General features: G+C 52.7%; 1 protein-coding gene across 4 annotated transcripts in view; it reads left to right on the forward strand.

Annotated features, from left to right (window-relative positions):
• The first annotated feature begins 1884 nt into the window (after window positions 1-1884).
• Window positions 1885-13742, forward strand: part of BCORL1 (BCL6 corepressor like 1) — a 60524-nt gene continuing 48666 nt past the window's right edge. For 2 of the 4 annotated variants that reach the window (XM_019956124.2, XM_070784040.1), the window contains exons 1-2: window positions 1885-2015; window positions 3304-3383. The gene's annotated coding sequence lies outside the window, so the exon portion shown is untranslated. Of the gene's footprint in view, window positions 2016-2600; window positions 2738-3303; window positions 3384-3618; window positions 4385-13742 lie in introns of those variants that run through there. The other 2 variants (XM_019956126.2, XM_019956127.2) reach the window with 2 other exon arrangements.

A 13742-nucleotide genomic window follows, 5' to 3' on the forward strand; every position in this document is an offset into this window, starting at 1 on the left:
ACACAAACGAGAGGGAATGGAGATGTCCAAAATCCATCTCAGCCTCAAACCAAGGAGCAAAGTAGCCCTAAGGCCTTAAGACACGTGGAGATGCAGTAATTACCAGGTTAATTAAAATCACTGAAGACGGCCAATGTGAATCAAAGCAGAATTGGTGGGGTCTGCGTTATCAGGCCTGATAGAGGCAATTTCCCCCCTTTAAGAATGCATTCTGAGTTCATATATTGATTAGCTTAAACAAATCATTTCCAAATCTTCACTTTCCCTTGGTGCAACTAAGGCCAAGCACTTTTTAATGTATGTGCATGGGGTGCATGGCAGGATGGGAGTGGTCAAGTAAAACAGCTAGTGAAGAGGGTCCCCAAGCAAAGTAAAATGGCAAGCAGTCTGTCCTCACTGCTGGCAATAGATTTTGAGGTTGGTGAGGACAAGCAAGAGGGGTCGCAGAAGGCCAGGCCTCAAAAGCAAAACCACTGCAGCCTTCATGGCTTGCCCTCCTTCACAGTACTCACGGGCATCCTTCAAACCAGGTGAGGCAGACATACCAGGCAAGTCTCAACTGCCATCTCTAAAGTCCTTCCAAAGGAGAGAAGACACCCCATAGCTTAGGGATGGAACCTCTGGGCCTAGGACAAAGGCAGGGGTTGGGGGGGGGCGGGGAGAAGGAGGAGGAAGACATTAATCCTGCTGGGCTTCCTTTTAGTCCAAATCACCCTCTGGCTTCCTTAGTATAGATAAATATGTAATAAATAATATCAATATATCTGCACATAAAGATTTTTTTCAAATTCCTGCTATTCATTTCACATTCCATTGACAATAATGCCCTGAACCCTCCAGGAACTGCTGGGCACCTCCCCTAATACCCTCTAGGTTGAGGCCATGCCTTTGAAGTCCCCACCAGGGACTCAGGGCTGGAACTGCTAAGAAACACCCAAAGACTGAAAGCAAGAAGGCCAGCAGCTTGAGATCCATCGCAAGCTGCTCTCCTCCTCAGAGTTAATCTAAAGTCATCAGAGTTCCAGTGCGGACCGCAGGCTTCTCAGCCCTTCAGTCCCACGGATAGCCTGGGATGTAAACACGTCGGAGGATTTATTCCTTTAGCTAGGAAAGGAGTCGTTAGGGTAAAGGGTAAGGGTCAAGGGGTTCAGTTTGGTGTCTGAGGAGCCCAGAGAAAGCGGGCAGAAGCTGAATCCTCTTCGAGCCAGGTTTTTGGCCCGAGTCGTGCAGGCTTCCCCCTTTACAGACCTTTCGCCCCCTCCTCCTTCCTCCCTCGGGCCTCTCACTCCCGCCCCCCACCCCAATGTCTCCACGCCCAGGCCGGGGGCTGCCCTTTGAGGTCTGCCTAGGGAGGTTTGCAGCCGGGGCGGTTGCCACGATGGGTGGGACGCCCCGGAGACGCGAAGCGAGGCAGCGAGCCCCGGCATTTTCCCTTCCCCAGCACCTGTCCCACTTCGGCGCCGGGGCTGGGGCTGCACCCGCGGGCGGCCTCGGTGCCCAAGCGTCGGAGCCACGCACCGAGGTCGCCCGGGTTAGGGAAGTGGGGGACCGGGGGAGGGGCGGGGCGTCCGGCGAGGGCGCCCCCCACCCCGCGCACGCAAGACCCTAACCACCACCCGCTTACACAGAGGCTAAACCGAGAGAGAGAGTCACACAGAAAGCTCGAGCGAAAACGCTTGCTCTCCGACCCCGAGCGGCGTTGCTCGCCCCCCCTCCTTCCTGGAGCCAAGGGCTGGCCGGGGAAGGTGGCTCCGTTCTTCCCCCGTGGCCAGTGCGGGGTCTGCGGCTGCCTGGCGAGGTTCCGGCTTCCCCGGGGCTGGCAGGGGGAGCCCCGAGAACTGCAGGCCCGCCCCCCCTTCCTCCTCCTCCTTCCCCTCCTCCCCCACGTGTCCTCCCGGAGCCCAGCGGCCTGATCCAGCACCCCCCGCCACCTCCCTCCTCCTCGCGCTTCGCCCGCTTCCCCGGCAGCGTGGAGAAGAGCAAAGTTGCGACAGCCGGCGAGGGGCTCTGCCCAGGTGAAGGGGGCGCCGTGGGAGGGGGGGGACGGCGCGGCCCTGCGGCGGGGGCGGAGGGGAGATAAAGAAACTTGCTTTCCGCCGCCCCCACCCCGCGCGGGTTCGGATCTTGCGTGGACCCAGCCCTCGTGGCGAGACGCGGCAACGCCGCCGGGACCGAGGCCGGCACCGGGACCAGGACCCGGACCGCGCGCCTGAGTCGGCTCGGCGGGCGCAGGCAGCGGGCCAGGCCAGCACCCAGGCAAGGGCGGGGTGGGTGGCCGTACACCGGACCGAACCGGGGACTCCAGTGGCCTGGGCGCGGGCCGAACCCGGACCGGGCCGAGTTGGGTGGCGAAGTAGGACGTGGATTCGGGGGCGGGGCGCGGCGGGAGGGGGAAACCAGGCCCGGCCGGACTGGCCTGGGCGTGGGGGCGGGGGGCGAGTTCGGGGCACTTGCTGGGCTCGGGACCGAGCGGTAGGGCGGGGCGGTGCTAGGGGCTGGGCCCGACTCGCGGGGAGAGGGCGAGGGGAGGGGGGGCTGGGGGTGGAGTAGGGGCGTGGAGTTGGAAGCGGGGTCTGGCCTCGGCCGGGGGCGAAGGTAGATCGGCGGGGCCGCCAGCAAAGGGAGGGAGGCCCGTGGTAGCGCGGCGGCGGCGAAGGCCAGCTTCCGCGGAGTTTGTGCCCGGGCTTCCCGGGCTCCGGCCGCCTCACGCGCACAAATGGGGCTAGGGGATTGACTGGTAAGCAACTACGAGTGTTAGACGGTGTTCGGCGGCGATTCCGGGAAAAGCTCGGAGAGACAGTGTCTGCAATTATGCCGCACACCCACCCCCCCAACCTCTTTAGCATCTGGATTCTGCTCTCAGGGGGCCGCGGACCCTCCCCGCCACAACCTTTTTACTCTCCAGCACTCCCACCGCCTCCCCCGCCTTACTCGGCCATCTGACTCTTCTAGGGGTGTGTGTTTGGGGGTGGACGACGGCGGGGGGTGGGTATACTTTTCCTCTCGCGGCGGCAGCCTAGTTCCTATCTTTATTCCTACATGTAGCGTCGCTTCGAGTCGCATGGACATTGGGGTTTAGCTAATTTACCCCAACTAACGCCCCCCCTCCCCAAGCGATTTGATGGTTTTTAAGGAAGAGGACGAATCTCTGGATTTCCACGCGTGGGATGAGGTTTGAGGATTGGGATTCACCCCCAGCTCACTTCCACTACCAACCCCTCTTTCCTTGTGAGCCATTTCCACGGGCATCCGAACTCGAGGGGAGGAACGGCAGTATTAATGTGCTTCTCTGTCTTTACACAGGGTCGGCGTGGCCAAGGACGGCTGGTCTCGGAGGAAAAGTAGCCACCAGTCCAACTCAGGTCGCCCCCACTATTACTTAGGTGAGGGGGGGCAACACTAAAGAAGGGGATACTGGTGGGTAAGGGCCCAGTATAAGGGAGGGGGCTGGGTAGTCGCCCCCGAGGGACTCCCTTTCTTGGCGGGGAGGGAGACGCGAGCCCCGGCTTCAAGGGAGGGGTTCCGGGGAGGGAGATGAGGGGTGGCGACGAGGGGGGGCGGGAAGAAGGGGGGAGTCACGCCCTGCCAGCAAGGGGAGCCTCCCTCAGGCCCCTGGGAGAAGGGGACTGAATGCGTCTGTTCCGTGCTGCTGGGCAAGGGAGATCGGGGGTCTCCGGATTTGCACATTGGATCCAGCACCGGTGGCCTGAGAAAGTCAGGTCGGGGCATAAGGTGGAGAGCGTTGGAAGAAAGAGAGAAACCCCTGACCGTGGTGCACTGATCTTTTCCCTTCCTCAACCTCCCCCTTGGTGGAGCGTACGGTGGGGGGGCGTGGGGCTCCTGCAGCCCCTCGAATTGAGCACCTTCGCCTCTCCTGGGAGTCTAGCTTTTTGGCCGGCTTGCTGCAGCCACCGCTGCCTCCCTCTCCGGAATCCGCTCGGTCCTCGCAGCGATCCCCTCCTCCTCCCCTCCCCTCCCAGTGTCACCGGGGCTGCTTGGCTCTGCCCCCTTCGCCGCCGCTTGCTCCCTGCTTTCGTCCCTCCCTCTCTTGCTTGCTCCCTCCCTTCGCCTCCTCCTCCCTATTCCTCCCCCCGAGCAGGCAGCATTCTGGGAGTTGTAGTCCCGCAGAGCGGGGGCCGGCGCCACCCGCGAACCCGACCGGACTCCACTTCCCGTCGAGCCCTGCGACCGGCACCCACTCCACCAGGCTTCGCTCGCACACACAGACACACACACACACCGCTCTCCCCCTCACTCTTTCGCTCGCCGCGGCTGCTGCCAGTGTGTGGCTCTGTCTCTCCTCCGCTTTGCTGAGCCCTCCCTTCTTCCTCTCAGTTCCTAGAGTCCGACCGCCGCCGCCGCCGCCGAGAGAGAGGAGAAGGAGGTCGGTGGCAATAAGGGGCGGAGGGGGCATCAGATCGGGGCAGTATTAGGCGGGTGGTGGCTCTGAAGGGGTTAGAGGGAGTCCGGGTGGCGGCCTGAGCCTCCCCGCGGAGCCGAGTCGGGAACAGGTGCGTCTTTTTTTTCTCTCCCCCAACCCTTCCACCCCTTTTGACTCCCCAGCTTTCTCATATCCCCCACCCGCTCCTTTCTACCTAAAGCCTTTCCCCAACCCTGTCCCTTCTTCGCCCCGCGGCCGCTCTGCATGTCCCCCGGGGGCGCCGTCCTCTTCGTGTCCCCGGACGTAGCGCTCCCTGGAGCTCAATCTGCCCTCGCCCCTCCCTTTGGGACAGCTCCCCTCCACTTCCCACCTTCGTACCCCATCCGTGCCCTACCCTACCCCCTCCTCACCCCTTCTTCCCTTAGCCAGGTGAGACTTGTTCACCACGATCCGAGAGTCTTCTTCCTGGCTGGGCGGGGGTCTCCATGGAAACGGGGGTCGGGTTGATCCTGGGGGGGAAACCATTGGAATTACCCCACTCCTCGGAAAGGGAGGTGGAGGAATCGGTCTTGTTAACTACCTGGCCCCAACCCCCTGCTCCGAGGATCCGACGATCCGAAGGGAGGCTGGCCAGCAGGGCAGGGCGAGAAAGGGCTTGTTTTTTTTTTTTTTTTTTTTGGGGGGGGGGGCTGTCCGTGATGAAGTCCTGAAGAGAGCAGGAGAAAATACCCTCCAACCTCAGAGGGGAGGTGCGACGGGTGCTCTGAAGGGCTGCTTTCTCCCTGGTGTCGGGGTGCAGGAACCGTAGGGTAAGGGGTACCCCTAGGTGGCGGCGGGGCCTGGGTTCGGGAGTGGGAGTGCTGTGATGGGGGCAGGGGCAATTATCCGAGTCCCTGGAAAAAAGGCGGGGGATGACTTCGGAGCGCCCTGGCTCCGCTGCCCTCGCTCTAGGGGCGGGGGCCGCCGGGCCGGGCGCGGCGTGGAAGGGGCTTAAATTGAAGGAGGATGAGATGGGGGTAATTCATACTAGCCCTGGCAAGCCAGGGGGGAGATCCCGGCGTGCAAGCTCTCCACCCGCTTCGCGCCAGGCCTGAAGGCGAGGGGTCTGAGAGCAAAGCCGAGGGCTGCAAGGAGGGAGGCTCCGGTTACTGGGCCGGGTTTCGGGATCAGGGGCAATCCCTCAGCCCTTGGGGAAGGAGGGAGAGGTATGGCCACGAACCCCAGGGCTCCCCCACCCCGGGTCCTGAGGGGCGTGAGGAACGGACAGCAGGCCCGGCTGAGCTGGATTCGAACAGATCGCGGCTGGGGAGTGCGGGGGGGCTTAGTGGTGGGCTTCGGGGGGAGCAGTCCCGCGGCGGGGCGGGCGGGCGGGGCGTGGGGCTCCGGCGGGCGGCGGGGCGGGGCCGGGGCGGCGCTGCTGCCGCCGCCGCCGCTGCCGCCGCCGCTGCTGCTCCTGCTGGGGCCGCCGCCGCCGTAGCCGCCGCCGCCGCCGCTTCTGGGCGGGGAACGGAGGCCAAAGGGAGTCCCGTGCCGGGGCAGAGGGCGCCGGCGGCGCGCGGTGGGGAGGGGGCCGGCCTGGGGGCGGGGGCAGGCGGGGGGTGGAGCCCCCGACGGGGGGCGGTACGAGCCCGGACGAGGACGACGGAGAGCCCCGGGGGCCGGGTGCATGGAGGACGAGGTGCTGGGAGAAGGAAGCGGGGGGTGGGTCCCGCGACGGGCCTCGTGGGCTTGGCTCGTCGAGGTTCTGCTTCGGGACAGAGCCCTGCGGGGGTGCCCAGGGGCCCGGGAAGGGACCGGGAGGTGAACTGGACGATGGAGGGGGCCCTGCTCGCCGGGGTCCCGCCGAGAGGAAGGCTGGGCCAGAGGGACGTACGGGGCAAGGCTGGGAGGAGCCGGCCGCACCTCAGCTGGGGATTTCGAGTTATGGAGGTGGGGGAGATCGTTGTAGGGAAAGACGTGGTCAAGGGGAAGGAACAAGGCAAGCAGACTGCAAACCCCGGAGGCCGGTGTGGGGGGTGGGGGCTTCTGTTCCACCCTCCCACCCCACCCGCGGTGGAAGCACTGTTTTTGTTTTATTGTTTTGAAAATTTTAGACGTTGCTTGAATGAAGCTGTTGATGCGGTGATACTTACTCATTCTTGGTGTCTCCTGGAGTAGACAGTAAGGACAAGCGTATCTTGGTGAGGACGAGGCTAGCCCAGGAGTCTAGCCCAGTTTAGGGGCTCTTTATGCTAGCGTGGGAAGGGAGCCTGGTAACTTCTGTGACAGCCGAATGAATACTCTCCAGGCGATTGGGCACATAGGTGGAGTACAATTGCAAAAATGTTTGGTGACACTTCTTGGGTGCATTGGTAGGTTTGTGCTACCCTGGTTAGCCCGTGGGTCTTTCAGCTTAGAAGGCTATTTCTCAAAGTCACTCCGCTGAAATGTATTTCAGGGGAAATGAATGCAGGATGCGTTTGGGGTTGGGAGTGGATTAGGTTGATGATAAAATTACAGCATTGGAAGGGACTTTAAAGGCCACTTAATTTTCTGTTTACCTGTCCTGTCCTTGAATGTTGGGAGAGGGGAAGCTTTATTTTGGGAGAGACGGTAGGTAGCACAATGGAGCAGAGTTTAGGGGTACTTAAATTGGATGGTGATGTCACCATGTAGTACTGAAGAGGACAGTTATGTAGGAAAGAAATTTGGAGGATTCCACTGGGGATTAAATGGGGGTAACCTAATCCTATAAATCATCCAGGGACTCCAAATAGAAGCAAAATGTAGAGTGAGGAACCTGTTAAATATTGATGGAGTAGCAAAGTTAGTAGGAGAGACTGGGGGAGCTAGGAGAAGCAGGAGGCTTGGTTATGGAAGTTAAGACAATCTGAAGGCTGATGGAGTTGAGGAGGGACATGGCCATCTTGACTAAGCTGTGTGGACATTGCTAGGCAGACTTATCTTTTGACACGGCAAGTGAGGCAGCTGCCCTGGGGGTGGATGTAAGGGACAAGAGGCACAGGCCATGGGGCACAGAGCCTTACTCACATTGGCGTCATTAATAAGAGGGCTGACCCTATCGCTAGGTTTGCAGCAAAGGTAGGTCGGTTTCTTTATGTTCTGGCCCTGAGAAGTCGCTGATGGAGGAAGTGGGGTGGACTTTGATGTCTGGGTTAAGGAGGGCTCGTTCTTTAGGTCACAAGGAGGAGATGGCAGATTGTTGGGCTAGGGCAGAGGAAAGCTGAGTCCCTGTCAAGCCCCGCAGTTGGAGTCTGGATTGGGCAGAGTGGAAGGCAGTTCCACAGGAAATGGTGGCTGTACCAAGGGCACTTGTAGATCTGGCTGTGTTGATTTACCAGGAGAGGATAGGGAGGGAAGGAGGATCCCTTTCTTTCTCAGGAGTGTAAACTTTCTTGGGAAGCAAAAGGGGTTCCTCCAGACATCTCTTTGCCTTATTCGTGCTATAGTTCACTACATGGGAGTGGGGAGGGAAGGTTCTCAACATGATGAGTCTGGATTATGGGTTTTAGAGAGCATATTCTTTTAGAGGAACAGAATTATAGGAGGAAAGGATTTGAATATTAGAAAGAAGGAAGGCAGAAAGAGAAGTCAGAAGTGGGTTGGATAGGCAGTGAAGAGGGAAGAGAGGTGGTTATCACTGGTCCCATTTTAGGGCCAACTAGGAAAAAGTGGAACCTTAAAATCTCCAGGATAATGTTTCCAAAGTAAAGTTTGAAGACCCTTTAAGACTCTTAACTTTCATGCTAGAATAAGTAAGGTTTGGGCAAGAGAGAAGGATATTGTTGTCATTCAGTTGCTAAGTCATGTCTGAGTCTTTGTGACCCCATAAGAGAAGGATGATCTTGGGTAAAAGTAGGGCTAGGGAGAAAAACTGATATATGGGAAGAAACAAATATATTTACACATAAGGAAATAGGAAGTTTAGAGATACTATACAGACTGAAAAATGCAGAATAGAGAAAGAGAGTGGGATAATGAGCCAGAGTTTATTCAAATGTCATCTGGAGTTGGTGTGAGAAACATAAAAACTTGCTTTGATGGCCACTGCCCTGGGAGGGCCCAGGAAGCAGAGGTTAGCTGGGATCCAGGGCTTACAAGTCTGAGCGTTGATTATAAAATCTCAACTAAGGTAAGTATACAGAATGGGGGTAGGAATTCACCATTGTTAGTAGAATGGCCTTGAAAGAAGGAGAAAGAGGGAATACACCAGTTTTTCCAGTCTGCAAGTGGGAGGAATACTAGATATAGGGAGGTGAATGATGGAAATTCCAGAATGAAACAGGATAAAGCACAGTGGCCTGAGAGCCTTGGGCCAGAATGGGAGGGTGGGGTGGGAGCAGGGAGAAGAGGCGTTAATCTGGGGTTGGACAGCTGGAGCGGTTCATTGCTTCTAGGCTGAGCTAAGTTTGAGATGGACTAGAACGGCCTCAGACGATAGAGAGCTGTTTTCCAGCATCAACCAGCATTCCAGGATAGAGAGAGAAGTTCATGGTTGAGTTTGGTGGGAAAGTGAACACTAGAGTGGAATGGAAAGAGTGCTGAGGAAAGTGGAAATTGTCAGGGTAAAATAGACAGTGAAAGGGAGAAGCCACTGATGACTACATTAAGGGCGGAAGGAAGACCCTACACCTTTCAGTTTTCAAAAGGAAAAGAAATTTCTTTTTAAAATATTTATTTATTTATTTGGCTGTGCCAGATTTTAGCTGGGGTTTTAACTGTGGCATGTGGGATTTTTAGTTGCAGAATATGAACTCTTAGTTGCAACATCTAGTTACCTTACCAGGCATTGAACCTGGGCCCTCTGCATTGGCAGGGCAGAGTCTTAGCCACTGGACCACCAGGGAAGTCCCAGAGAGGACATTTCTTAATGCTGACATTCCAGTTGGATGTGAGTCTCTGCTTGCCAGAAGGTTTAGCGTCTGACTGGCCAAAGAGGGAGGTAATAAGAAGTAATCTACCTTTTGGCCAGTAGGATGCTGCTGCTGCTGCTAAGTTGCTTCAGTCATGTCCGACTCTGTGCGACCCCAGAGACGGCAGCCCACCAGGCTCCCCCGTCCCTGGGATTCTCCAGGCAAGAACACTGGAGTGGGTTGCCATTTCCTTCTCCAATGCATGAAAGTGAAAAGTGAAAGGGAAGTCGCTCAGTGTGTCTGACTCTTGTCGAGCCCATGGACTGCAGCCCACCAGGCTCCTCCGTCCATGGGATTTTCCAGGCAAGAGTACTGGAGTGGGATGCCCTTGCAGTAGGATGCTGTACAGTATTTTATGTAATCTCACATACAAACTAGGCTTTATTAACGCCAGTTTTTGAATGATCATCCTTAAAATAACGTAGAACCTGTTCTCTTTCTAAATCATACGCTTTCCTACTGTTCATAACTTAAAAGCACTCTTTTATGATGAAAACTTTCTTTGGTGAACTGAAGTTGAATTCTGGTCAAGAGTAAAATTTAACTTTGTTTCTATCCCCATAATTCAAATATGCTGTTCTGGTTCCCTCTTTTTTTTTTTTTTAAAGCAGAAGCCACCCTTTCCCCATAAAATGTTAAAAAGTGGATCATTGTTTAAAAAGTGGCTGCAAGCTCCATGTCAAGGTCATATTCTCCCTGGTCAATGAATTGTGATGAATTTGAAGAGAGATGATTTATTGTTTGTAAAATAGGGTGATTTTCAGCTTATTCGTGAGAGTATGTGTCACAGGATACATCTTCATTTGGATTTTAAGAAGACCTTAGGCTAAGTATCCGTGAAGAATCGAGAGTACTGAGGGGCAGGCAAAGCTTTGTGTTTCAGGCTTCTTTGACTGTCTGCTAAGAAACAAAAATTGGTTACCTCATTGCTAAGGTATGCCTAGAAATCTTAGTGTTAGTGCCATTTAAGGGTACAGTTAAGTTTTGTTATAATGCTGGTGTCCAGGGACAAGGAGAACAAGCAGGTTTTCATTTTTCCAAGTTCTCTAGAGAAGTGCTCTACATGCAACCCTGAACCCCGCATGAGCAGATGCACCCTGTACCTGACCTGAGAGGTGATTAGGTATCTTACCGTGACGAAGCTTTACTCAGCAGGACTTGGTGGTACGACACAGAGGTTAGTGTGGTTCGGTGGTTCTCAGACGTTAGCCTTCATCAGAATTACCTGGAGGCCTTGGGAGACATACAGCCTTATGTTAGAGTCCTCATGCTTCTCTTTCCTAGTTGTGTGGAACTTTCTTGAGCCTCAGTTTTCTCATCTATAAAATGGAGATGATGGTCCCAATCTCACAGGGCTGTGAGGATTACACAAGATGATGTGTCTCTAGTGCCTGGTCCATAGCAAGTGTCCAATAATGGCATTTAGTATTATGGTATAATCTAGTAGTATAATCTCATATTATAGTATAACTAGTTTTTCTTATTCAATTGTGTCCTATCACATTATCTTTTTTATTATGCCATGGTAAATGTGGTGGCAGAAAGAAAACTGTCAATAGCTCCTGAGTGCTCCTCTTATATCTTGATGCTCTGTGTTCTTTCTCCATATTCCTGTTGTATTAGTACATATTTAGCATTTACAATGTGGTAGGAAGAAATAGCTTGGCTCATTACTGCATTGTTGCATCCACCTTTGAGGTGGAAGTGGCAGCTTCTTTAACAGCTGTGCTGTAACATGGCTCAGTGTTTCAGGGCAGGAACTGAAGGGTGTATATCCAGTCGAAACTTCAGGGCACATTTTGGGCCATGGTTTAAAAATGACCCAAAAGTAGTTTACCAGGGTGACATTTTAAAAATCCATTGCTTTCTGAAAAGGGCTTCCGTGTTTAATTATGACTCGTTGGGCTTTCCAGCTGTCTCTGACATCTGGAATTTCTACAAGAGCTGATGGATAGAGCCCGGGTTTGGGATGGCTCTATGACAAGGATGTTCATCAGCATTGAATGGGAGAGATTAGCGTCTCAAATAGCTCAGGTATCCCCAAACCAAAGTTCTGGGTAGGGAAAATGATGGGCTGTAAACTATAGTCCCTCTCTGCAGCCAAAGTGGATTTTGATGCCAACAATCAACTATGCCTATATAGGGAGAGTGTGATATCAGGCCAATTTAAAACAGTAGATCAGTGAACAAATTAATGATTTCTGTTTGACTTTGGAAATGCATTATTATTCTCTGCCTATCCCCCTCCCCAGCAGATTTACGTTCCTGTTTATATTCTGCTTAGGCAAATATTAAAATGAGTTGTTCCCTGAGCACACACATACTATAAGTGGCAGAAGGCAGTCCATAAGTTGGCTGGCTTTAAAAATTAGCTGTGGCTAAGCCACCCTCAGATAATTGGAAGTTGACTTTATTATTTTGCTCCAGTCCAATTTTATTTTATTTCTGTGATTTCTTTATCATGGAAGTAAGGAGAAGAAAGAAGAGAAAGTTTATGAGAGAAGCACAGGAAGTAAAAGAATTCATAGGCCCAATGCTTTTTACATGGGGTTGTTCTTGGTTTCTGTATGGGGTAGTGGGTAGTGGGGATTTCCATTTTTACCCATAGTTTAGCAAGTATTTAATTATCAAGTGCATGTTGCATGCCTTGTATCATGCTAGGCACTATTGGGAGGAGCTATTGAAAGAGGTAGAAAATCTTCCTAGCCTTGAAAACTCTATAGATGGATAGCAGATTGAGCCAATATTGAGAGTTTGAAATTCTGTGAGCTAAATGTATGTATGTATGTGTATACCTTTGGATGAGTAATGTCTATAAAATGAGTTAAGCCCATAGTCTGGTGTGAGAGAATAGGGAAAAAAAAGTAGGCTGACATGGCCTTTCCAAATATTTGTGTAAGAGGTCCAGGAGACTTTTTTTTTAAGAAAGGCTAAAGCTTGGTGAGGAGGAATCCTTGAAGTGAAAATTCCGTATCTTGAATGCTGTATACTGAAATGAGGAGCCTGAGAGCCGCTGTCACAGTTTATTGCAGGGAGGACCCAAAAGCATCACAAAAGGGATCCAAGTCTCAGGTTACATTGACTCAGCTTTGGAGTGTGAAAAACACCTGCAATATTCACATGGTCCTGCTGAAGACCAAATTGAGGAAAGCCAGCTCTTATTTTTTTTGATCTAGTAGAAACGAGAGGTGCTTAAAGGATGACCCTAGTTACTTAGGGTGACATTTAAGGTGGTTTGCATTTGGAAAAGGATTGATTAATTTCCTGATATTTAGGTTTTTTGGATATCTGTGACATCTAGAAGTTGTATAAAATCTTGTTCCTAGAGCCTAGGTCCAGTTTAAAGCTATGATGAGGTGAGGAATTTTCTTTAAATGGAGTAAAATAATGTCCTTACAGTAAGAAATAAAAGTGAGTACTATTTGAATAATAGGGAAAAAAATGTCTTGGCAGTGGGTGGAAAACTAAAATGATCTGGTGATATGAAAATGTACGTGATTGATTAAAATATTTTACTTTTGTCTACTTCACCGCTGGAATTGATTACCTTTGGTCCATTCAAGTGCTTTTGTGTTATTCTCAACTTTTGCAGATGACATTGTAACTGGACAAGAGTAAGATGTCTCAGATGGTTGAGAAGTAGGCGCTGAAAATGCCCTCCAAGTTTGTTCCCCCACAGTTGAGGCTTTGGGTAGTGGAGTATAGTCATCCCTTGGTATCTGCAGGTGAGTGGTTCCAGGAACCTCCTCGGATGTCAAAATGGCTATCAGATCCTGCAATTCTCAAGTCGCTGATGCAAAATGGCAGAGTAGGAAGAAATTTCCACAGCCACACAAGTTTCGCATCCCTGGATTCAACTGGCTGTGAATGTCAAAGGACATCAAGATCCAGACCTCAAGCCCTGGTCACTCCTTTGGGATCAATGTCTAGCTTCCCAAGGTGATTACTTTGGAAGTAATGACATTCATTTGAGTGAGTAAGCTCTTATGCATTTAGCAGATAGTTAACATTCCTTTGTATCCAAGTCTCATAAATGTTTATAAGGTGAAGTTTTCAAACATAGAGGTACCTAAAGGAGTCTATGAAGGTGTCTCTGCTAGAGCTGTCTGCAGGCAACGCCTCAGCTTTCTCAGTAAACACAGGAATGAATGTATCTGAGAACAGGATGCCATGTCCCTTATAGGACTGATGCCTTGGAGTAGAACTGGTGGAACTTTTTGGATAGAAAAAACCAAAAACCTCAGGGTAACTAGGAAATGCGAGAATACAAGATGGGGATGAATAGGGCAAAGGACCCCTTTCTCATTCCAGTTGCCCAGCAGATTATTTTCGGTTGATTTCATCTGTGTGTATGTTTGTGTGTGGTGGTATATGGTGGTAGAGGAACCTGTTTTGCATGAAGGGAAGCAAAGTGATTGGGGCGTGTTTATGGAACCCTTTGAGTTCCA

This window comes from Bos indicus, chromosome X (assembly GCF_029378745.1).
Source record: "Bos indicus isolate NIAB-ARS_2022 breed Sahiwal x Tharparkar chromosome X, NIAB-ARS_B.indTharparkar_mat_pri_1.0, whole genome shotgun sequence".
NCBI classification, from domain to species: Eukaryota; Metazoa; Chordata; class Mammalia; order Artiodactyla; family Bovidae; genus Bos; species Bos indicus.